Source organism: Lissotriton helveticus, chromosome 7 (assembly GCF_964261635.1).
Source record: "Lissotriton helveticus chromosome 7, aLisHel1.1, whole genome shotgun sequence".
Taxonomy (NCBI): domain Eukaryota; kingdom Metazoa; phylum Chordata; class Amphibia; order Caudata; family Salamandridae; genus Lissotriton; species Lissotriton helveticus.
This window is the reverse complement of record NC_136068.1, coordinates 1,886,873,651-1,886,898,524: the sequence shown is the minus strand read 5'-3', so window position 1 is coordinate 1,886,898,524 and position 24,874 is coordinate 1,886,873,651.

The following is a 24,874-nucleotide window of genomic DNA, read 5'->3' as shown; positions in this document are numbered from 1 at the left end:
ATGTCCTTAGTTTAGTACTTTGCACTATATGAAAGCTACCTTAAAAATAGGAGACAGAGGTTCAGAGGTGACGTGGTGCTGGGGCGAAGCGCCTAGCAAGGCTGATAAACTGCCTTAGTACAGTGAATGACCCCCGTCTCCTGACCTTAGTTTTGCTACCGGCTAAGTATCGATTACCGTACAAACAGCATGCGCTCACGCCAGGCATAACTTTCAGAAAGCCCTCGCAGTGCCTTTCCTATCCCTGCTTAAGAATATATTATTTGCGGCTCTTGGCAAAACTATTTTATCTAATGCCCACGGATTCAAGGCACTTTTTCTGCTTGTAATCTGAAGTCCGACATTTCTGTAAGGTTTGTAAGCATTTCCAGACAGACAAAAGGAGGAGCAACTGAACGGGGGAGTATGGCCTAACGAACAGAGCTGCCGATTTTGGAACAAGGACAACATGTTCGTCTCTCAGCTCCGCTCAACATCTTGTGATTCTGGGCAAATTGCATAATCTCTCCATGTCTCAAAATAAACTAGGGAACCGATGCAGAGTGCCACACTGCAGCTGATACGGGCAGTGAGTGGAGGTATACTGCAGCGCATATAGGAAACCGATGCAGAGCTTCGGGGATACAGGCAGTGAGTGGACGTAGACTGCAGTCTATCTGTGGTGGGTTTTTTTGAGTGAGAGAACTTTTTATTCAGTTCTTCGAAGAAAGGCTACTTAGTAGTCCAAATTCTAATTGCATTTGAAGCCTAATACATTCAATGAAGACTTAATATTTCAATGAATTTGTTCGAAGAACTGAATAAAAAGTTCTCTCACTCAAAAAAAAACCACCACAACCTTTCATCTCCCCAACCAATCCCACCTCTAAATTTCCCCATACCATCAATTCATGTGTGTCTAGTGTTTATGTCAATTTATGTTGTCCATCACAACGTCGTATGTCCTTGTGAGATCGTTCCCCCAGAGACAAGTATCTAAGTCACCCTCCTCCATTGTACTATATTCCCTAAATGTTCACTTAGTTTTATGTAGATCGATAAAAAACAAATGAAAAGTAAAAAAGATAAAATGAGTCATGTCTTTTGAACTGTAAAATTAAATTGATATATATTTACAAGATATATGACTGAAAGAGTGGTCTTTTAGGATGAGCAATTGCTGGCTCATGCATTTCGAAAAGGTTTAAATTGTTGCACAGTACTGGCAACCAGCTTTTGTTTACTCTATTCTTGGCGCAGCCTTACTGTGCTTAAAGCCAAAACCCTTGTTGTTTTCTTGCAGTGAATGTGACGACAGGGGCAGGGATTCATACTGAAGCAATATACAGGCAAGGGGGTGCAATGCTGCAACTAACGAGAGGTACACGAGTACGCCTCACTACTGGAAGTGCGGGGAGCTGCACTGCCATGCAAGGGTGAAAAAGGGTGTGGCCACTGGCTTTTTGTGACTTGAGATAGACAGAGATACAGCACGCTGCAGTCCACTGAAGAAACATGTTCAGCTTCTTTTTGAGACACTGGCAGTGTGTGGCAGTGCACTGCAAAGCATGCATGAAACTCATGGGAGCTTCACACCACAAAGAGACACCGACAATGTGTGGAGGGACATTCACATGCTTTTGAGGATTATTGAGATATTCAGTTTCTGCCCTGAACAGGATTTCATAGTCCAGAGAAATATGGCTTGTACACTTCCTGATATAGCCATTAGAAGCCAGGCGCTTTCATTCGAGGCACATGTAGTGAAAAGTGAAAATATGGGAGTTCATGGTGCCAAAAACACCTTGAGTCGTTAATCATCTCAATATTCTTATTTTTAAAGTGTTTCTTCCCAGCCACAAAAAAGAAACCAAACCAGAAATATGCAAACGGACAACAGCCTTTACAAATCACCGCTTTGGTGGTGACAGCGACTGGTCTGGGGCGGAAAGGTTCCAAGCAGGCGGTGTCGCGACATGTAGTGTAGTTCCTATTATCCCAATAGGCTCTGCGCATTGGAATAATACCTTCAATAGTATAGACCTAGGACGGAGGTTAACTAGGTCTTCTACTGACGATATTAGACTTAAGTTTTGGGTTTGCCAGCTAGCTCAGAGTTCACTAGAAACTTTCTCGAATAGGCAAGGAGGAGTTTAACCTCCCTGGATAGACAAGAAGGGATTTTAGTTTCTGACAACCATAGAACATGACAACTTTGCTCTCCCCTAATCAAGAGTGTATCTCCAGAGTCGTGTGAAAACAAAAGACAACTTATTTTACTCAGTCAGTTCAGTGCATTCTTAGTTTCACCAGATTGTAGAGAAAGGGAAGAGACTGGCGTGTTCAATAAAAGATGTTATTTATTGATCAGTCTCTTTTCTCGTACAAGAGAAATGAATCGATATTATTGCAATACTTATGGTTAAGTAAAGTGCATACAATAAAAGCAGAAGTATAAAATAATACTGTGAAAGCATTGATATGGTTTCTAAGCCATATGTTATTTAAAATGGATAAAATAGATACATACATATATACATTTGACTAATTGTACTCAACTGGTGCTTCTAACTACGCCTACCCCAGTGTACCTGACCTAAGCCTAATACGTGGGCGGGAGTAGATAAGTAACAGTTTAAGTTAAGTTTGTTTTGCCAAGTGACTGACTCAAGAATTCTCTGCAAGGGGTTATTCAGTTCTGTACCTGAGATCTAGAATGGTTGAGGGCTGGCATCTCTCGTCTTTGGTCTCGATATTCCAGGCTGCCTGCAAGGGCTGCTTGGAAGCGCCGGAGCTGGATTTCTCGGCAGGAGAAAGCAGCGTCTCGTTCTCAGCGCGTCAGGAAGGCGGGGCAGCGCCAGCGGGGTCCGCTCTGTGCTGGCCTCTTCGGCAAGTCTTGCTGCTCCGATCTCGTCACCACCGCGTGTGTTTGCTTAAGGCAATGTCGGTAATATTTATACCTGTAAGGTGCCGAGATTGACGTAAGGATGGACATAGATACGTCAATAAGGATGTCATACGAACTGGTCGTTAGCACATTCTTTACTGAAGTTCTCAGTGAAATCAAAACAATGGCCGCAGGGATTTTCCCAGGTTGTCATAGGTTTGATTTGTTTTGAGAACTCCGTATGCCTTATCAGGGGCAGGAGGAATATTGCTTGCCTAATTAGATGGCAAGCGTTATGACCTAATTAGATAACGCGTTCCTGTGCCGTGGTGTGGCTTAATCAGATAACGGTTTTTGCATCATGGGATGGCTGCTAGTTAATTGTTAACCAGAACAGGGTCAGGAATAGGGGGATCGATACAGAACCTATAGGAATACATCACACCCACTCCACGCAGACTATGTCCATGTTTACAAATCTAGGCATAGTAAATATACAGTGACGTATGTGTATACCGTACCACCCAAAAATACATCCATATGCATTTCGAAATTATGTAATACACGAGAAAAATATAATCATATGCACTATATGCACCTAAGCATTAGAGGAATGCTAAATTAATCACGCATATTTATACATCATTATTAATAAGATATGAAAATAACACATGAAATGGCTCTTAATACAGAAGAAAAAATGCGAGACCATTTCATCACAAAATAAAATATCCATGAACATGCCAGAAGACAGCTAATGTCTCTAAAGTTCCTAAAATCGAAATTTAGTTCTCTAAGAATAGTTTCTACTTTAAGCAGAAGATAAGTGTTCCGAAAAAACCATAAAAATATTTTGGGGGTTGTGAAAAAATCTGCTGTCCGTAGACTGGAGAAAAAATTGTTCACGTTACTTTATCATTAAAGTTGAAGGCCAAATTCATGGTGGTTGGAGCGCCGTGTGCTAGCTTGCTCAAAAAGTCATTATTTCTGCTCTGGTGAGAACATCATATCATTTAGACTGTCGAAAAAGCTGTCAACAGCTTCCTGTGAAAGTTCCACTAACTCTGAAAAAGTGGTCACCATGCATTCATGAGCATGATTGCCTCCATTGATGTTTTGATCAGCATAGCTGACAGAAGGTCGTACCTGATCGATGCTGCTTTCATCTTGAACCTCACTACCCCTCAATCGTAGTGGTGAAGTTTCCACGAATGCCGTCATCAGGATTGGTAGCCGCTGGGGACAGCACAATGCATGAGCCGTGACCGGACCCAACAAAGTTTCTGCATCCATTGGCGCATCCGATTGTAGCGTCAGACAGGTGTCCAACACGCATTCTTCTCCGTATAGCAAGCACCTTAATACAGGTAAAACACATCTTTGCCACATTGGTCTAAATGAAAGAAACCAAGTCATGTTCAGGTCTCTAAGCCGGGATAGTCCAAGGATCTTAGATATCCGGTCCCGGTATCCAATGGCTAGGATTGTTTCTTCCCTTGTTGCAGGTGTTTTGTCTGTGACACGGTCTGCCATAGCTAAATAACAGGATCAAAAATAGGATTCCTGCCACTAGTCCCAAAAGGAGAGAAAGTCCACCAAAGATGGAATGGACGAAGTCCGGAAAAATACCCAGAATGGCTTTAAATGGTGTTAAAGCCCCCGAAAACACTGTCTTAAATACATTTGAGACTCCACTGGTATCAGAAATATTTAAGATTTCGTTCAGGATTTCTGCGAAATGTATGGGGGAATTAGTTGATAACAATGAATGAATCTCTGCCGTTGTCCTTGCAACTTGGAGATCATACGTTTCTTTTGATGACGTGAGCCTGGTCGGCGTCTGAAGGAGCACTGTTTTCATTCTGCTTAAAGTATCAATTCGAATAGAAGCAATTTTCAAATTCGGCCATAACCTTGCCTCCCTGTCTGGCATTGCGCTGGGTAAGAAGCATGGGCGGATTTTGCGGATCCACGATTCACGAATTTGCGGATTCACGGATCGTGGATCCGCAAAATCCGCGGATTTAGCGGATCTGCGGATTTGGGGGCGGGGCTTCCTCGAGTGTGTGGGCGGGGCCAAACGGACGGGGCTTCCATGCGAGCGCACATGCCTCTTGTGTGTATAAAAGGTCAGAGACCGATCAGAGCAGCAGATTAAGAGACAGAAGCCCCTGGTCACAGGAACAGCACGGGGATTGCGCTCGTGAAAGTCAAAGATGCAAATGCCTCTGGCCAGCATCACAGCGTATTGTCGATGGTATATTTGTGAAGAAGGCACATCTGCCCAGCCTCCACAACGCTCACGATTTTTTTGGGGCTGATGAATGAGTCACTGCATTTGCGCTTCAACTAGTTCCAGCGACCAAGTGTGTGTTACTATGCAATCGCGCCGAAGTGCGCAGGGGTCCCTGGAGTGAAATGGCCATCATAGTGGGTAAATGGCGGGAAGACGGTACATAATGTGGTCCTCCGCTGCAACATAATTCCAGTGGCCCTGCTTATGCAGCACACAATGAAAATATGCAGCATATTATGCAATGAAAAGAAAATTATGTACCACATTTCATCTATTTTCACATTATAACACAGATGCATTCAGAAGAACCCAAACACATTTATTTCACCACAATTAATGATTTCGTCTTGGGTCAAAGTGTAAGACCATTCTATTAGCAGTGTCCTTTCTACCTTCCAGTATAAAATAGTTTGTGTGACGCGTGCACAACGATTCACTCGAAAACAGGACCCTTCATAATTTATATAAGTGTGCCTCTACTATATTATAAAACATGTCTTCTGGAGCTCAGTTTCTGGTTCCTACTGTTTTCACTCCATGATACCACTGGAAGCAGTGACAAGATACATCAAGTATTTTATATTCAAAACTTACTATACAAATGTCTCACTAGGGGCCACTTACATATTCAGTACATCTAACCTGACCAAAGCTGCAAACTGAGTGTAAATAATTTACCATGTAAATAATTTACGATGGCGCCGGCAAGCTGCCAGCGCCATCCTGCAAAAGTTACTTAATTAGCTTCAACAGGAAGCTCCAACTGATAAAATAAAGCAGGCGCTCGAGCCCCTGCTTTATCTTATCTGTTAGAGCTTCCTGTCGAAGCTAATTAAGTAACCATTTGAGGATGGCGCTGGCAGCTTGCCGGCGCCATCGTAAATTATGCATTAGGCTTGAACTTTTGACCGCAAAATCCGCTCCGATCGCGGATTGCGGATTCTCGGTAAATTCGCGAGAGTTCGCGGATCGCGGATTTACCGAAAATCCGCAAAATCCGCGATCGGAGCGGATTTTGCGCTCATGCTTAGCGCTGGGGAACAATACTAGTTCACAGCACATGACCTTCGCAGTCGTAGTTATGAGATAAGGTATTCCGGGCACCAAACTACAACATCTGCGGTCTACAATTACAATGTAACTCCCATTCGATAGTCTCCTAAAGAATGGTTCTATTTGTGTTGCAGGTGTGCCTAGCTGGTGGCATGAAAGGTTATTTGAGGACCCTTCACAGGCTCCGTGTAAACTAATTCCATTACACAGAAGTGTACCGCTTAGTGACATCGCACAATTATTGCCACTAAGAAACACTTTCTGGCCTTTATTACTGACACATGCATGTGAATAGGGCAAGTTCCATGTTGACTTAATGTACCCTTTTCCCAATTTTTCGTACATGCCAGCCTGTATATATTTTTGGCAGTATTGAAACCTGAAAGTAGATATTGCAATATTAATTATCCCATGTATTTTCCATTCACTGACAGGTCGTTCTGACATTGTCAATGGTAATCTCTCGAGTTTCTCAATGCTCAGGATTGTATAATCAGCACCCTTCTGTGCCATACTGATTTGTTTATCAGTAAGGTTAAAGATATTGAATAGTGACGTTGTGTTGATTAAACGCCAAGGCACATAGCCTGAACGCAGATTTTGTAACGTCCAGCCAAGCTGTACAATAGAACGCAATTGGGACTGACCGTGTTGTAACAACAGTAAGTCTTGCGATATTATGTCGATTGCTGAAGACACAATGCTGTCCAAAGAGTATATTCTGGAGGACAGAGTCATTAACCCATTGTCCACTACAGAAAGTGATTTTTCCAAATTAATACGGTCAATTTCCCGTATTCTCTCTGACGTTTCAATTTGAGTTATTTTCCAGGCTTCGTTATAAGCTGCATATACAGAGGCTGCTATGAAGCGTTTCTGACGCTGTTTGCGCGGTCCCATAATGAAATCACGCAAGTCAGCACCATCAGTAAGTAAAGTTAGGTGTTGCTTAATTTCTGCCAGTGTGGATGTTTGTAGCCATTGAAGGCAGAGCTTGCCCACACTGTACGTGGTAATTATCCCTGGGTGTTGTCTTTGGGAATATCTAGGGTCTGGCCTGGTCAATGTGAACCCCTCTATTTTGTTCAGGAATCTGTCTTGACAGTTATTAGTATCTGTGGGCCAGATCAACCACTGTTTCCAATCAGGATGTGTTCTGTTTTGGCTTAATATATGGTTTACGTCTATCTCCTCATCTATGGAGCTATTACTGTTCATTGTTGGCTTTGGAATAGACGGTTTGTTTAAGTCTTTGATTTTGGCTAGGCCAAGACAGGTAGTTTGTTGAATAGTGTCATTCAAAAATATAATTTGTTCTGGGATCATGCAGGCTCTAAACAATGATTCTATACCTTGTACTTGCCATTCTTTTGTACCCCAAACACTTTTTACTTCAACATTTTTGTCCCAATAATCAAAACCAAATGTACTCATTTGCTTAAAAAATTAGTCTGAATATATCAATTTAGTGTTTGTAAGCATGGTCTTTGTACCTGTCTTATTTGACAATTTGAAATAAAATGTTTCTGCATTACTTGTGTTGAACCCTGAAAAATATGAATATTTGTCATAAAAAGTTCTTGAGCTACCTTTTGGAGGGGTTGCACAGTGTTCCCATTGATTATAATTTAAAACATTTCTAGGTTGTGCAGGTTTATGCAGATAATGGTTACCAAAGGGATTATAGCAGAACATCTTATCATAATTAGACGAACCCTGCAAATAATCATGTTTTGTAAATTTAGCAGACATTACTAGGTCAGACATCATATCATTAATACTTTCAAAGTCCCAATCATCAGCAACTGAGCTTGGTTTTACAAAGTCACTCAATGAGATCTTGATTTGATGTGGATACTTCAGGATTTCAACCGGACCATAGATTTCATAATCAGTATTGTCCCATGCTACCCCACCGGGTATAGGATTGGCTGTGAAGTTGACTGAAGAAAGTTCTCTTTTCTCGACGTGTGAAGACGTGTGTGGTTTGAGGACCAAGTTGATTTTCTGGCTTGCTGTGTCCATTTTAGCATATTTTCCCTCAATGAAATGTCCCAAACATAGTACCATGATGAGCCAAAGTATGAGGATAAGTGCACCTAAGGCCACCCAGAATTCAATCCATGGAGAAATCAGATAGGTTTATTTTAGTTCTTTAAAAAGTTTCTTAGCTTTATCTTTAAACGTTTTTGTTGATGTCTGTTCCTTTGATTCACTCAGATTTTCAGATGAGTCATTGAAGTTGATGAAGTAGCCGGATGCCGTTCTGTCTATTGTTCTAATTGCTTCAGGATTACTGTTTGCTTTATTAGTGTGTTTTGTTGCAGCAGCATAGTCATTTGTTACTTCATTGTAGATTGGTGTGTCTCTGCTAAATGTTTTTATTTGGGTTTTTAGAGGTCTAAGTTCCATAGCATTGTTGCATAGTCCTTGTCGTTGTTCTGTAGGCATTTCAAATGTTAGTAGCCTCTTAGATTGAACCTCTGTGTTTGTAGCAAACCTTGGTGTTCTACTACTTATCGGGAGTCCACTTGGCCTACTGTTTGTTATCGGCCACATGATTGTGGTTTTACCAGGTCGATTGATACAACTCTGTATTCCTTTTTACCAGCAAGGGGCGGTAGTACTAGTGATCTTGTCCCGTTGATAGACAAGACAGGAACTGCTTTTCTGTAAGAAGGCCCAAATTCCTTCTTTACCGCGATCTTTTCTCTGACTAGATCCCCGACTTTTGGAATCCAGACAGGTCTTGCTGGGACAGGTGGTTTTTCTTCAGTGGTTGTTGGCTGTTGTTTCAACTTTATGTTGCTCAGGTCCTTCCTTGTTTCGTTTAAGTCCTGTAAAATAGCCAAACGATCTTTGATATCAAAGCTTTTTTCTTTAACCACTGAAGTCTGACTGTCAAGATCTAAGACCATCATTCTAGTCCCAAACAATAATTCGTACGGACTGAATCCCCTCAGAGAATTTCTTGGCAGGTTGTTTAGACTACGTTGGACACTTATTAGATGTATGACCCACCCAGCTCCCGAACCTAATACCTTCGCTGTTATAGATTGCTTTATGTCATGGTTTTTTCTTTCTACAATTCCGTTTCCCTCAGGATGAAATGGACAAGAATACCGCAATGCAATGCCCATGCTGGTCATGGCCTCCTTATAAGCTCTAGAGCTAAAAGCAGGACCCTGGTCAGAATGCAGCATGCCAATTGCGTATGTGCCGATAAAGACTCGCAAATCTTTTATAACAGTTCTGGCGTCAGCCGATCGCTGGGGCCACATCCATATGAATCTCGTGCATGAATCCACTGCAACCAAGATATATTTATAGTTACCATCCCTTTGTAAGGGACCACAGTGGTCCAGCTAAACACAGGCTAATGGTTTATCCGAGATAAGAAGGGGCGTCTGCGCTGGTCGTCTCACTGTTGATACTTTCAGTTTTTTGACATATTTCACATTCTAGAACATAGTTCCGTGTTTGTCTTCTCATTTGTGGCCACCAGTATCTCTGTTTTAATAACGATACTGTGGCTGAGACGCCAGCATGTACGGAAGCAAGCCCTTCATGTGCCGCTATGATTAGTCCTAACCTATGTTCCATGTTTGGAATTGCCCTATCCCCCACTCCAGGGATTCGAGTAAACGGAACATTGTTTGCATCAGTTATGTATGAGTACTTCACTGGAAAGCCTTTCGGGAGTGTTTCTATCGAATCTTTTTCTGTAACGCTGACAGCTTGTAATATATCGCTGTCTATTTTTGTTTTTGACCGTGTGATGGCAGCTACGGAAGCCGTTTGCACAGCTGCCTTCGCGGCCTCATCAGCCAATGAATTCCCTGCAACGTGAACGCCATCACGTTGATGACTCAGTGTATGTATCACGTGAGTCTTCAGTAGTTCTTTTTGTAAAAGAACTACTTGTTCCCAGAGCATTTTATGCTTGATTGTGCCTCCTTTTGCATCCTTAAAACCATTCTGAAGCCAGATCTGCAAGTATTCATTGTAAGACTGAACGCAATAATACGAATCGCACACTATGAGTGTGGGGAATTCTCGATCGGTATTTTCAAGCGCCATCTTGAATGCCAGTAGTTCAGCTCGCTGAGCTGTACAATCTCCTAGAGATTGAGTTTTAGTGACCGCTGGTTTAAATTTCCCTTTGTGCCAGCGACCTTTAACAATCGCGCACGCAGCACTGTAAGCTTGTTTACCCCCCCACTGCGGGTTGTGCTGATCCGTCTGTATATATTATACAGCCGTAATGTTCTAGAGGCAGAATTTCGGTCGGCGGAGGACATTCGAATTCGTATTGGAGAAATTCTTGTGTTTTTAAGTTGGGATCAAATTCGTATACCACGTCTGTTGCAGCAAGAGAATTAGCCCACTGTATCCACCTTGGATGGAGTGCTTTAGCATTCGGAATGCTTGCCTTTGTTACCCCCTCCAGGGCTGGTATTGGTGTCACGATGATTATTCGTTTACCTTGTGCTAGGGCCCGTTCCTTTGCTACAGCAGTCTGTACCGCGGTCAGAATTTTTTCCGTTGGACTAAATTTCATTTCAGCTTTCGTGTACAAGTGTGATTTGTATGCAATTCATTAGAGGTCAGGTATGTGAATCCGCATCTTCCTGGGATGACTCGAATTACAAGATTGCGTGTGTTATCATGTGTTTCTAATTTTGTTTTAATTAACATGTCTGTTTGTAAGGATCTCAAAATTTCTGTGTGTATTTGAGTCCAATTGATTCTTTTAAAATCTGGTTTTATTAGATCATAAAGGGGTTTTACCCTTTCTGCGTAATTTGCAATGTATGTTCTTCCGAAATTTAGGAAGCCTAGAATTGATTGTAGGTTTTTTAGTGTTCTAGGTGCTTGGAGTACAGCACATTTCTCTAGGAAATTGTCAGCCAGGCTTTTGCCTTCACTTGATAATTCATATCCTAAAAACAGGACTGTCAGATGGGCAATTCTTGACTTTTTAAAGTTGAATTTGTAACCCTCTGCTGCGAACCCAAGTATTATGGTGTTCACTCTCTTCAAGTGAGTATCCAAGTCATCATCTGTTAGGTAAATGTCGTCGACATGGGATAATGCCTCGTCATCATATGTTTGTAGTAATTCTGTTACTCTCGCTGAGAATAATCCTGGGCTGTTCTTGTGCCCCTGGGGTAAACGGCAGAAACTTTTTTGCGAGCCATTTACCGAGAACGCAGTCAAATATCTGCTCTCTGGTGCTATATTCTGAAAAAAGAATCCATTAGAAATGTCTAATGTTGTTTTGTATTTTTTGTGCACTATGTTATTCATTAGTGCAGCACTATGCGAGTTTTGCACTGCAAAAGTTTTGCAACATGAGTTAAGGTGTCTGTAATCTAAAACTAGACAATATGAGTTGTCTGGTTTGGAGACAGGAAACAAAGGGTTGTTCATTTGTGAGGTGCAAGTTTCAATCACCCCCTGGTATTCAAGTTGATCTAGGATCTCTTTTACCTGTTTTTTAGCTTCTTGCTTAATTGGGTACTGCCTTTGTGCAGTAGGTTGTGATTTTAACTGGATTTTATGAGGAGGAGAGTCCTTATCCCATCCTACATGATTTTTATATAAAGCAGGAGCTAGAGCTACTGCCCACTTTCTTGCAAGCGTATATTTTTTATGAATTGGAATATGATTTGAGAAGGCAGGCATCATTATTTCTTCGCCATGAGGGCACTCCCTGACAAACTCGGGTGGCCAGTCTCGTTCAGCTAGAAGGATGTCATAGCCCTGGGAGAGATTATCCCAAAATAGACCCCTTATTTTTCTAGTCTTATCCCCCTCTATACGTAATGTTATTTCATATATTTTGTGAGGTTTGCTAACTCTGGTGTCTGCAGTTTCCACTTGAATATATTCATTCGTGTCCACTGTCTCCAGATGATTCATAAGGACTTTGCGAGCTATGCTCACTTCTGCTGCGCTGTCTAGCATTGTCTGAGCCCATTCTCCGTTTTTCAGTTGTGTCCTCAGTATTCTCGGCATTATTGATTACTTTAATGCTGGCTACCTTCTTTTTTCGAAATTGTAATTTTTTATTTGGATGAGCAGGTTCCTTGTCTTTGGACTTGACGTGCTCTTCCCTGTGTTCTGATCGTCCTCTTCTTTCCGATTTCTGCGAGGAAGTCTGAAAAGATTGAGAGGGACGTGTATCATTATCTTGATATCTATCAGATTTCTTTATATTATCCCTATTTCTAAGGTTGTATTTTTTCACAGAGGGCTCCCTTTGGGGAGACTTGCGTCCTTGGTCAGGAGATCTTTCTCTCCGCCGAGGAGACCTTCCTCTGGTCTGGAATCTTTTTTCTTTAGGGTAGGATTGTTTATTTCCTTCCCAGCTCTTTTTTTGTGTTGTTAAATTATTTTTAATAAATATTTTTTCAGGACTTTCAATCAGTTGTGGTTTCACCGGTATTCTACCCAGACTATCTCTTCCTAGTTCTTCATAGGATTTTTCTATGATTCTGGCAATTTCAGCAGGTTGGTCTGCTATATCTGTTTCTTTTAACCTTTGGCGGATCGCCACGTTTGCTGCTTCTCCCTTTATGTTGGCTAATAATATAGCCGAGACCTGCTTGAAGTCTTTCAGTAATTTCATACCAAGAGTTAAAGCGGGTTCTGGACCATATTCATCTTGAATTTGTTTTAGCACATCTGGTATTACTGACATGGATGGTACACCATGTGTTTTTGTGTAGATGGAAGCAAAGACTGTACCCCAAGTGTCACAGTCCTCCACGTGTGGTGTGATTCCCATTGGAAGACAGATAGTCAGAATCCTGTGTTTCTCAAGAGGAGTGGTGTCTGGAAACACCGCCTCTATTTGAGTGATTTTTTGTGCTAGCCAGAAAGGTATTTGTTCCCGTTTTGCGGGTACTTTACCTAGATAGGACTGTATGTTCTGTGGTGTAATTTTATTTGTGTTCCCCTGATGAGGGGTCAGCTGTGGAATTTTGATGGCCGGTTGGATTGTTGAAGTCCGCATTACATATTGGACTAATTTTCTATGTACTTTTATTAATTGTTTTAGTTGTACTAAAAGTTCTGGTGCAGGCATTTCTTCAATGTCTGGATGTGGTGTGTATCCGGCTAGGACCGGCCACGTTGCTCCTGGTCTACCTAGTGGACCGAGCCTGGTGATGTGATTATTATGTTTTAGGGTGCCATTAAACAAGAGCAGGTGCTCTTGGAATTTAAGTGGTACTTCCACCTCCTCGAAAGGAGTGTACTCATTAGGAGGTTCCTCTGTTTTGTAATAGTGGAAGACCTTTGTTACAGCATTAGCTGCTGGAAAGTTTATCCATGAATAGAATACCTCTGTCTGCCGATATTCGTGTGCCTCAATTACGAATATGACTGTGCCACCTCTAGGTGTCAGTCCATTTTCTATAAGCTTTAAAGTTACAGATTTTCTTATGTTGACCGGGATGAGTATTATATCCGGGTCTGCTTCTTGCATAGTATTATCAGCTGCTACTAGTTCAGCTGCTATTCTAGCTGTCTCTCTTTCTTCACTGTCTACCATTTTACCGACAGGAAGGTTATTCCGTTTGTTTGCAGATCAGGTTTCTTATGGAAACAAAGATTAGATGCACAATATTTTGGAACAGTGTATCCTTCAACGTTAACTAAACCAAGAACCATACATAGGAGTCTCCTCCTGCGAGGTTTGGCGGATATGACCTTTCACCCACTCCAGACGACTTTGGAGTATTATGAGAAAAAAGGGGTTCTGTGTTAAAAAGCACGACTGATTTACTCTAATGTCTTGCGTTAGTTTTATCGCCTTTCCAAACGTTTGGGCGCCATGTAGTGTAGTTCCTAATATCCCAATAGGCTCTGCGCATTGGAATAATACCTTCAATAGTATAGACCTAGGACAGAGGTTAACTAGGTCTTCTACTGACGATATTAGACTTAAGTTTTGGGTTTGCCAGCTAGCTCAGAGTTCACTAGAAACTTTCTCGAATAGGCAAGGAGGAGTTTAACCTCCCTGGATAGACAAGAAGGGATTTTAGTTTCTGACAACCATAGAACATGACAACTTTGCTCTCCCCTAATCAAGAGTGTATCTCCAGAGTCGTGTGAAAACAAAAGACAACTTATTTTACTCAGTCAGTTCAGTGCATTCTTAGTTTCACCAGATTGTAGAGAAAAGGAAGAGACTGGCGTGTTCAATAAAAGATGTTATTTATTGATCAGTCTCTTTTCTCGTACAAGAGAAATGAATCGATATTATTGCAATACTTATGGTTAAGTAAAGTGCATACAATAAAAGCAGAAGTATAAAATAATACTGTGAAAGCATTGATATGGTTTCTAAGCCATATGTTATTTAAAATGGATAAAATAGATACATACATATATACATTTGACTAATCGTACTCAACTGGTGCTTCTAACTACGCCTACCCCAGTGTACCTGACCTAAGCCTAATACGTGGGCGGGAGTAGATAAGTAACAGTTTAAGTTAAGTTTGTTTTGCCAACTGACTGACTCAAGAATTCTCTGCAAGGGGTTATTCAGTTCTGTACCTGAGATCTAGAATGGTTGAGGGCTGGTATCTCTCGTCTTTGGTCTCGATATTCCAGGCTGCCTGCAAGGGCTGCTTGGAAGCGCCGGAGCTGGATTTCTCGGCAGGAGAAAGCAGCGTCTCGTTCTCAGCGCGTCAGGAAGGCGGGGCAGCGCCAGCGGGGTCCGCTCTGTGCTGGCCTCTTCGGCAAGTCTTGCTGCTCCGATCTCGTCACCACCGCGTGTGTTTGCTTAAGGCAATGTCGGTAATATTTATACCTGTAAGGTGCCGAGATTGACGTAAGGATGGACATAGATACGTCAATAAGGATGTCATACGAACTGGTCGTTAGCACATTCTTTACTGAAGTTCTCGGTGAAATCAAAACAATGGCCGAAGGGATTTTCCCAGGTTGTCATAGGTTTGATTTGTTTTGAGAACTCCGTATGCCTTATCAGGGGCTGGAGGAATATTGCTTGCCTAATTAGATGGCAAGCGTTATGACCTAATCAGATAACGCGTTCCTGTGCCGTGGTGTGGCTTAATCAGATAACGGTTTTTGCATCATGGGATGGCTGCTAGTTAATTGTTAACCAGAACAGGGTCAGGAATAGGGGGATCGATACAGAACCTATAGGAATACATCACAGACAGTAGGTTGTTATGATGAGGAATATTGACAGATTGCCTACACCACTGCCTGCAGTGATAGCGCTAGAAGCGATCGCTTTCGCGATCGCTATTGTTAAAAAAAACTCCTGAGTGGTGCGTGCGCGCCACAGCGAGCATATCTTTTCAATTATCGCGCCCATGTCTGGGCCCGATAATTGAAAGCATATGGGCTTTGGTGCGAGTAACATACACCAAAAGGCCACAGGCTGAGCTACGCAACCGCCAATGGCCTATTGCATGTTCTGTTAAAAAACAACACGCACGCAAAGCCAAATCAAAATGGACCATAGGACATGCACACGCACAAGCGCGTGGAATTTCCAGGTCCATTTTGAAAACCCGGAGCGCAGTGTTTCCGCCTAGGCGCGAGACCTAAAAAGGAAAAGCTAATAGTCTCACCTTGTCCACAGCCTTACTGTGTGCAACTCATCCTGTAAAGAGCTGACAGGCCTAGCATGTCAGCTCCATCCGCCACTCCAACAGATAAAGCGCAGTGCTGCATCCCCTTCCTTGAAATATTACTACAGATTAAACCAGCGGCTTCTCTGGGCAGATTCAACATACCTAAATAAACAGCAGGGGTCGTTGTGCTGCCTGAGGCCGTGCACCAGAAAAATCAAGGGGGAGTGGAAGGGGGTGCAATAGATTTTTAACAGATGCCCATCTTCATAATGGCAAAGGGAAGACGAACCGGGAAGAGGAATACAAATTAAGAAGTCACACTGTAGTTCCGATTGGGATGATTTTTAACAGATGCACATCCCCATAAAGGGAAATGAAGACGAGGAGGGACCATCACATGCTAGACATTGTGATGGCCAAACAGATAATTGGGATGATTGCTTCCAGATGCACATCCCTGTTATGGGAAAGGGAAAACAAACAACACGGTAAAGATAGAAGAAAAAAATGTAGAAGTCGTACTGTAGTTGCGATCGGGATAATTGTTACCAGATGTCCCCATAAACAGAATAAAAGGATAAAGAAGGGGCCATCATACACTACTCAGTGTGATGGCCAAACAACATGTTCACTAAGTGAAATCGCCACAAGCACACAAGGGAGGGACACTTGCAAAACTGCACCAATAAAAAGCCTGCATTTCTTAATGGCACAGGTAACAGCCAATCAACATCATTTACATTTTTAATACACATAAAATAAAATTCAACAGATCTTGCAGACAGCGCAAGCACTGCCGAGGCTCAACCTAAAAAAAAAAAAGTCAGATGCTGGCAATATACAAGAAGAACGTAGCCCCCAATACAGTATAGGCACAAAGGTGGTAATAGTTGCACCATCTGGTACTTGAGGAGGAAATAGTTATACTCTATGACTGCCCACTCTCTCTATTTGAATCTCATGATTGCCAGACCTTAAGGAGTCTGGACTAAACAGTCATTTAGATACGTGTCGAGCATGACCATCGGCTAGTGTAATAATCCTACTTGTGGGCCTTTGTGAAGAATCAAGGGTCATCATGTAGAAAAAGGTCAGAATCGGTAAATAGCTCATACTCACTGCATACAATGAATCTGGTTCAGTTGAATGTGATAGTAGGTGTTCTTTAAATCGAAAGAGAATAGAGTGTTTCCGCGGTTTCATACGGACATGACCTGTGTACCGTGAAGACATCAGGAGATCACTATATTAAGCTTCTTCAAACCAAACATGAGCGCTTGACACCCCTTAAACCCTTCTTTGCCATACAGAATATGGAGAATAATCCTAATACCTCTTATGTCACTACAGACCTACGACGCCACCGAACTCAACGCTCTCAACACCGGCCGAACCCCGGGCTGCTACCGAGCCACACCGAGACGCACCCACGGACCCTTCAGCTGCCACTCCTGCAAGTTCACCTGCAACCGGACCCACGCTACACCAGCACCCACCAGGCCGAACTCCAGCACCACCCACCTGAAGTGCATCCTGCTCAACACCCGCTCCGTCCACAGACACGCCGTCGAGCTCTGGAACCAGCTCGACACCACAGCCCCAGACGTCGCCTTCCTCACGGAAACCTGGATGAACGCCTCCTCAGCGCCCGACATCGCCATCCCGGACGGCTACAAGATCATCCGGAGGGACCGCGTCAACCAGACAGGAGGAGGCATCGCCATCATCCACAGGAACACCATCCGCATCACGACCGACACCGACGATACCCTCGCACCCACCGAACACCTGCACTTCCAGATCCACGTCAACCCCAAGACCACCCTCAGAGGCACCCTCATCTACAGACCCCCGGGACCACGCACACAATTCAGCGAAGACATCGCCGACTTCATCAGCCCACACGCCCTCCCCTCCTCCGACTACATCCTCCTCGGGGACCTCAACTTCCACCTGGAGAACAACAACGACCGCAACACCATCATCCTGCTGGAAAACCTCGCCAACCTCGGACTCAAGCAGCTGGTCAACACCCCCACCCACTACGCTGGACATACGCTCGACCCGGTCTTCTCTTCCACCAAGGACATCGCCTTCAGCCACGCCACGGGACTCCACTGGACGGACCACAGCTGCATCCACTTCAGCTTCAGAAGGACCACGTTCCACCATCACCAGCAACAGGTCCCCCGCAGAAGCTGGAACAAGATCACTGCAGACCAGCTCGCTACCTCCCTGACCAAGAACCCTCCCACCAGCACAACGAACCCCAGCCAAGCGGCCACCAACCTCACGAAATGGATCAGCGACTGCGCAGACGACCTCGCCCCTCTGAAGACCCTGCCCAGCAGACCCGGCAGCAAGAAAGCCCCATGGTTTAACGACGAACTCAAGAGCTCCAAGAAGAACTGCAGAGCACTCGAGAAAACCTGGCGCAGAAACCTAACACCAGACAACATGACTGCCCTCAAGCTCGCCACCCGAAAACACCACCAACTGATCCACACCACCAAGAAAACCGCATTCAAGGAACGACTGGACAACAACGCACACAACAGCAAGGAACTCTTCAACATGGTGAAAGAGCTCTCCAACCCCAACGCCGGAAACAACGACATCACCCCTTCACAAGACCTCTGCAACTCCCTTGCCTCCTACTTCCACAACAAGATCGCGGACATACACAACAGCTTCAGCACTCAACCGACGTACGCCACGACCGACCCACCGCCCCCCACAACCACCCTCCACGCCTGGACCCCGATCAGCACCAAAGACACCGGCCACACGATGAACTCCATCCACTCCGGATCTCCGACAGACCCCTGCCCTCACCACGTCTTCAACAAGGCCGACGCTGTCATCGCACCCCACCTGCGGGACATCATCAACACCTCCTTCGACCCCGCGACCTTCCCGGAGAGCTGGAAGCACGCCGAACTCAGCGCTCTACTCAAGAAACCATCAGCCGACCCCACCGACCTCAAGAACTACCGCCCCATCTCGCTGCTCCCGTTTCTGGCAAAAGTCATCGAGAAGACCGTCAACAAGCAACTGGCCGCCTTCCTCGAGACGAACGGTTCCCTCGACCTCTCGCAGTCTGGCTTCCGGGCCAACCACAGCACCGAGACCGCCCTGATCGCAGCTACCGATGACATCCAAACCCTGCTCGACAACGGAGAAACAGCGGCCCTCATCCTCCTGGACCTCTCCGCGGCCTTCGACACTGTCTGCCACCGTACCCTAGTACAGCGCCTCAGCAACGTCGGAATCCAGGAGAAGGCACTGGAGTGGATCATCTCCTTCCTCGCCGGAAGGACACAGAGAGTCCGCCTCCCCCCGTTCAGATCAGAGGCCACCGAAGTCATCTGCGGCGTTCCTCTAGGCTCCTCGCTCAGCCCAACACTCTTCAACGTCTACATGAGCCCCCTCACAGCCATCGCACGCCAGCACAACCTCAACATCATCACCTACGCCGACGACACCCAGCTGATCCTCTCCCTCACCAACGACCCCGCCACCGCCAGAGCCAACCTGCACGAAGGGATGACAGACGTAGCCAAATGGATGTCGAACAGCCGCCTGAAACTGAACTCGGACAAGACGGAAGTCCTCATCCTGGGATCATCACCCTCCGCCTGGGACGACTCCTGGTGGCCCCCCGCCCTAGGCAGTGCACCCAAACCCACAGACCACGCACGCAACCTGGGCTTCATCCTGGACTCCTCCCTCTCCATGACCAGACAAGTCAACGCTGTCTCCTCGTCGTGCTTCAACATACTGCGCATGCTACGTAAGATCTTCCGATGGATCCCCACCGAGACCAGGAAGACGGTCACCCAGGCCCTCATCACCAGCCGTCTGGACTACGGCAACTCCCTCTACGCCGGAACCACCGCCAAGCTCCAGAAGAAACTACAGCGGATCCAGAACACCTCAGCACGACTCATCCTGGACATCCCCCGCCGCAGCCACATCTCCGGACACCTGAGAGACCTGCACTGGCTCCCGGTCAACAAAAGAATCACCTTCCGGCTCCTCACCCACGCACTCAAAGCCCTACACAACCAAGGCCCAGGATACCTCAACAGCCGCCTCAACCTCTACGCTCCCAAACGCCAGCTTCGATCGACCGGCCACGCCCTCGCCACCGTCCCCCGCATCCGAAGAGCCACAACAGGAGGAAGGTCCTTCTCCTACCTGGCCGCCAAGACTTGGAACTTCCTTCCGACCCACCTCCGCCTGACCCAGGACCACCTCGCCTTCAGGAAGCAGCTCAAGACCTGGCTGTTCGAGCAGTAGCGGACCCGCTCCCCCCCAGCGCCTTGAGACCCTCCGGGTGAGTAGTGCGCTATATAAATGCTTGATTGATTGATTGATTGATACAGATATCCACAACCTAATTCATTCTCAATTATTCATAGAAGCGACCGCCTTAGGTTACAAATTTGAAAATTATTGGAATGAACAGGATTTTTACCATGCCTCTTATGCATAAGCATATTTACAATTCAGAAAAGCCTTCTATACCATCATCTTTAGGACTGGGACAAACATGTTGTTTTCTTTAAATCACATGAAAAAGCACTTTCATGTGTATACTACTGATGCATATGAATGTCAAGCCATCTATCTGTGGAACACTATGTGGCAGGTAGGACACAGCCTGGATACTCTTGTCTGCTGAATGTAAACCTTTCATCAGAGATGACAGGTAACATCTTAAAACGTAAATGGCATATGCGGAGTGGACAATTACAAATTCATACACTTGCCACTCAAAGCTTGTACTTTCTCTTTCTTTTGATCTTTCTCTTTTCCGTTCTTTTTTCCATTCCTTCCTTTTCACATCCCTTTCTCTTCTCCATGTTATTTTTCTTCCTTTTCTTCCATACTTCATCCCTCCTATATTATCTTTCTTTCTCTCTTTCTTTCTTTCTTTCTTTCTTTCTTTCTTTCTTTCTTTCTTTCTTTCTTTCTTTCTTTCTTTCTTTCTTTCTTTCTCTCTTCATTTATTTTTCCATCCTTCCCTTCTTTTTTTCCTCTTGTTTCTTGCTTCCTTTCCTTATTACTATTTTTCTTAACTTGAAGATTATATTCTTTTATTCCACTGATGCCTTTTAGCTTAATTTTTAATTTCCTTCTTTCCATCTTTCCTTCCTACTTTCCACTCCTCTTCCATTCTTTCTTTCCTTCCATTGTCATTTACTAACTTCTTTTTTCCATCTTCCATTTTTTTATATTTTACTTTCTCCTTACTTCGTGTCAAAATGCATGTTTCTTCATTCTCTTGGTCTTCTTTCTTTTCTTCAACTCCTTTCACATTCTGTTCTTCCTTATGTATTTCCTTCTAACCCGAGGCAAATGAAAGAAGAGTAGGGAAAGAATGAGTGCAAGGAATGGGAAGCCACAATTAATGAAGCAATGTTATGGAAGGAGGACACTAGTTAAAAGAACAATGGACAGGAGTGACGCCATCAAAAAATAATTGGGGAAGCAGAAGAATTAGGACAGAACGAGAAAGAATGTGAGAGAGTAATAGAGTCAAAGAAAAACTTGAAGGAGGGTCTATGGTATGGTCTATAAGAACTGTTTTTGATATAATAAGAGTCATCAGCTTGTGAAATAACCGGTTTTTCAAGAATAATGATATTTCCACCTAAAACAGCATACAAAAGGCAATTTCATCAGGAAAATTCTGCTTAAACAGATTTGAGAAATGGATTCTCACTATTGAAACAGACATCCTTTCTATGAAGGTCTCCTGGTATGCTATGGTATGCCGAAGAACCGGAGAACATTAGATTACAACAATAAAATATTTAAAAATGTGTGGTTCAGCACACAAAGTTAGTGGAAATGTGTAATAAGAGGCATTTATCTTAATGGATTGAGTTCCCACACAGTATATAACAAACAGATGCATGGCAGTATAGCATTTGAGACACTAAAACATTATTTGTCTTTTTTCTTCCTAATAGCAGGTCAATGAACAGTAGCCAACACGTTTTGTCCAACAATGATTTCCTCAGGGCTACAAGAATTGTGTGCAGAAAACCAAAACATATTTACAAAGTATACAAGCTAAAAACATTCTATATTTACAAATTACAATTAAGAAAATGTAATAGATTGTTACTACGATGTTATGCAAACCACCTTACATCAATTATACATATTAGTTTGTTAACAATATGTCTTGTACAGTAATTCAAACTAGTATTCTCATCATCTTATTTTCACCATACTCATAAGTTAATTATATATATTCCCCACATATGAATAGTTTTAATTCATTTGCAAAAGGAGCTTTGGACTTACAAGCATTCAATGTTTTATCAATCCAAACATTAGGTTCTTCTGATACAAATAGTTATTTTTAAGCTTTGTGAGACTTCCCAAGAGTCAACGATTATGTGCAATTTTTAGTGATGTGATTCATCACTAAAAATTGTTCCTGTTTGATTAACAGGAAAGCCATACAAGTGGGCATACCTCTAGATTGTATGTGAGCATCACTAGTACATCAAGGTTTGACAAACTTAAAAATTGTGTATCAGAGTTATTATCAACTTGTCATTTGCCGGTGATTCTGTAAAGACTTCATGAAATACCCAATTGAAATTTCTAAAAATGTGTGACATCGTATAGTAATAAGAGGAAGGGGCATTGTTTAGAGTTAACCCCAAGAAAACGGTATTTCACTAAAGCTTATTAGTAATTATTTATTCTATGCCAAATATCAACATAGCAGTACAGCAAATGTTTGTCAGTTAAAGAGGGGTCAACTGGTGCACAGCATGCTGGTATCATACACTCCCATATTACTTAATTTCAGAAAAAAAACCTCAATAATAAATGTCAAGCATCAATAAGTATCATTTTATTAGGCATTTACTATCTAAGCATAATGGTTTAACATGTGCACCCTTTTTGAAAGGGTCATATAATGCATAGTGTGCCAATGTCATACTCTTCCACTTACCACAAAGGAGGAGGCTATCATTAAGATGGACTTGTTATCTATTCTGCTACATGTGAAAGGAATGAACATGTTGTTCATTTACTCTGAAAGCACAAACGAACATTATGATTAGGCCTGGGTGGTAAATTTGGTTCCGCTCACAGAATTTGCGGAATTTGGGTAATTTTGCGTTCTGCGGAAAACACGGAATTGCCCAAAATTCCACGATCTGCCGTTCCGCGGAATTCTTTGCTGGTTCGTGCTTTCAAAGTGCGTGTTCATGAGATATTTCTCCCCGAGCACCCAAACAGCGTTCGCAAACAGGAAAAAAACATTGTGATTGGGCGGAACAAGCCATTCCGCGTGTTCGCAGAACTTTTGCGTGCTGGCGGAGATTCTTTACCGTTTCGCTGAGCTTTGCTTAGTGCGACTACGCAAATTCCGCTCACCCCAAATTATGATGCAATAGGTGACAGTACACTGCATCAGTATCAAGCATTTGTACAAAAACTGGAGTGTAATGTAAGATCCATATTGACAATGTTTAGCTCATACCAAGTTAGTATGGTGTCTAACTTGTCTGTCTAACAGAAGACAAGCAACAGTAAATTAAAATGTCATCTTAATTATTTATGTAGTTGGTATTTCCAAAAGATAATTATTTTATGGACATTAGTTTACCCGTACTCAAGAGACCATTAACTTTTAGCGCATCAACATAATACAACATAGTACTTAATGGAGTTTGTGTGCCTCTTCCTATAATACAAGTGTGGCTTCTGCTTCAGTAGATGACCAGACCACCATCTACACCCTCAATGTATGCTAAAAATGAACACCAAACACCTCAGAACTCAGCGCAGGGTGTTCAGCAATTGCTTTTGACAGAATATTGCTGGCGCCATCTTGGAGTGGTTGCGCAAATAAAATAGGATGTAATGATAGAGCCATATTGACGCTGTTACAATCCATAAAAATGTTAATATGGTGTTAAGCTCGCCTGTTTTGCAAAAAATAGTTTTAAAGCATCATTTCAGTTATTTATGCAGAGGGTATTTTTAAAAATGATTAGTTTATAAAGTATAATTCACCAATACGCAAGTGACTAATAACTTGTAGCACATCAACATAGCACAACATAGTACTTATAAAGTACATGTGCCCCTTCCAAGATTGCAAGTGTGGCGTCTGCTTCAGTAGAAGACCAGACTGCCATCTACATCCCTAATATATAGTGAAAGTTAATCCCGAACACCTGAAAGCCCGGCGCAGGGCAAGCAGGAATCGCTTTAGACAAAATATTGCCAGTGCCATCTTAGAATGGTTGTGCAAATGAAAGCATAATAACAAAAAACCTATCTTGCTGTCAATAACAGTTATAGAAACTAACAATTACTTAAAGTATGTGTACTATGATCATGGATGAAACAATAAAAATACCAATGCCTTTGGTCCAGATGTTATTGTCTACACACAGGTTAATTCTTACATATGTTAAACCAGAAGTGAAACTAGTCAAATGCAATCTCATTGTGGTCGTATTAAAAAAATAATCATGTAGCCCAAAGCATGAGTTGATATAAGTGTTAATATCTTATTTAAAGAAAAAAAGAAGACAGTACCTCATTCAAGAATATTATTAACATGAAAAAAGTGTGGGTGCCATCCTGAAATGGTTATATCTTCCTTAGGAAAGTAAGATCAAGCAGTTGGATCTAGAGAGATCAGGGGAGAAATAATGACTACAAGTACATAGAAAAAAGGAGAAAAAGCAAAAGGGGCTCATTTCATGCTAGGGCAGTATAGAGTTCACACAACATGTCCTGGAGTCCTTGAGTTGATTTACATGGTCATACATTTTTCAAGAAATGCATTTAGAAACCATTACAAATAGATCGTACAGTAATTTCTGAAACAAGAAATAGAAAATGTATTTGCATATTTATTTTGTTTGAAAAATACTTTACAATCTGTTCATATCATCCTGACATGTTGACATGAATTTGTGAATCCCTTTTTTTCATATGAACTTGCTTGTAAAGGTATTTTTAGCTCTTCACGCATCACTGGAT